The following is a 2064-nucleotide window of genomic DNA, read 5'->3' as shown; positions in this document are numbered from 1 at the left end:
CATCAAATTTGGACGTTGGTTTTGTGAAGTCACCAAGCATTCTCCTTGCATTATTGTTGTTGGGTTCGGCTGCCATCTCCTCTCTTGTTCTAATATTTCTGAAAGTTTACCTTTAGATTGTTGTAATTTAGCTTCTCTTAGTTTCCTCTTCAGAGTCCTTTCAGGTTCAGGATCAATTTCAACAAGAGTGCCTTTTTCCTTGTTCCTGCTCATATGAAAGAGAAGAAAACAAGAAAAGAAGAGAAATCCTCTATGTCACAGTATAGAGATTCCTTTATGTTAGTAGAAGAAGAAAAGGGGGGAAGAGTGAAGAAGAATGGGTTCAGATTTTCAGATGAAGAGAGGTGAAGAGAAGTGTTAGTAAATAAATAATTAAATAGAATAAGAAAAGAGAGGGAGAATTTCGAAAATAATTTTGAAAAAGGGGTTAGTATTTTCGAAAATTAAAGATAAGATAAGATTAAAATTACAATTTAAAACAAAAAAAGAATTTTTGAAAAAGGGATGAGATATTTTCGAAAATTAGAGAGGGAAAAGTAGTTAGGTGGTTTTGAAAAAGATAAGAAACAAACAAAAAGTCAAATAGTTAGTTGAAAAAGATATTAAAATCAAATTTGAAAAGATTAGAAGATAAGAAGTTAGATAAGATATTTTGAAATCAAATTTTTGAAAAAGATATGATAAAAGATAAAAAGATTTAATTTTTAAATTTAAAATTACTTACTTCACTAACAAGAAACTACAAGATAAGATTCTAGAACTTAAAGATTGAACCTTTCTTAACAAGAAAGCAACAAACTTCAAATTTTTGAATCAATCACATTAATTGTTAGTGAGTTTTCGAAAACTAGATATAAAGATAAGAAAAAGATTTTGAAAATAATTTGAAAAAGATTTTTAGATGTTTTCGAAAATAATAAAAAAATGAAAAAGATATGATTTTTGAAAAAGAATTAAAAAAAAAGATAAGATTTTTAGAATTGAAAATTTGACTTGACTTGTAAGAAACAACTAATTTTAAAAATTTTTGACTAAGTCAACTCAAATTTTCAAAATTTTGAGAGAAAAAAGGAAAAAGATATTTTTTATTTTTGAATTTCTAATTATGAGAGAGAAAAACACAAACATGACCCAAAACATGCAAATTTTGGATCAAAACACAAGATGCATGCAAGAACACTATGAATGTCAAGATGAACACCAAGAACACTTTGAAGATCATGATGAACATCAAGAACATAATTTTTGAAAAAAATTTTGATGCAAAGAAAACATGCAAGACACCAAACATAGAAATCTTTAATGTATGGACTCTAACAAATGAAAAATGCATATGGAAAACAATAAACAACACAAAACAAGAAAACATCAAGATCAAACAAGAAGACTTGTCAAGAACAACTTGAAGATCATGAAGAACACCATGAATGCATGAATTTTCGAAGAATGCAAGAAAAAATTTTAAAAGCATGCAATTGACACCAAACTAAAAATTGACTCAAGACTCAAACAAGAAACACAAAATATTTTTGATTTTTATGATTTTATTAATTTTTTTGGATTTTTATTAATTTTTTTTCGAAAATATTATTGAAAAAAACGAAAAAGAAAAGAAAAATTTTGAAAAAGATTTTTGAAAAGAAAATTACCTAATCTGAGCAACAAGATGAACCGTCAGTTGTCCATACTCGAACAATCCCCGGCAACGGCGCCAAAAACTTGGTGGACGAAATTGTGATTCCTTTGTTATTGTATTTTGTAAAATTCATTGCTTTTTCTTTCCCTGGCAATAGCGCCAAAAACATGATGCCAATACCATGGTTCACAACTATGTGTGGTCACAACTCCGTTCAACTTAACCAGCAAGTGTACTGGGTCATCCAAGTAATACCTTACGTGAGAAAGGGTCGATCCCACAGAGATTGTTGGTATGAAGCAAGCTATGATCGTCTTGTAAATCTCAGTCAGGCGAATAATAAATGATTATGGATAAGTTCAAAAATTATTAATAAATAGAAAACAAAATAGGATAGAAATACTTATGTAAATCAATAGTGGGAATTT

Source organism: Arachis duranensis, chromosome 5, assembly GCF_000817695.3.
Source record: "Arachis duranensis cultivar V14167 chromosome 5, aradu.V14167.gnm2.J7QH, whole genome shotgun sequence".
NCBI classification, from domain to species: domain Eukaryota; kingdom Viridiplantae; phylum Streptophyta; class Magnoliopsida; order Fabales; family Fabaceae; genus Arachis; species Arachis duranensis.
The sequence above is the reverse complement of the archived record's forward strand: the minus strand, read 5'-3'. Positions refer to the sequence as shown.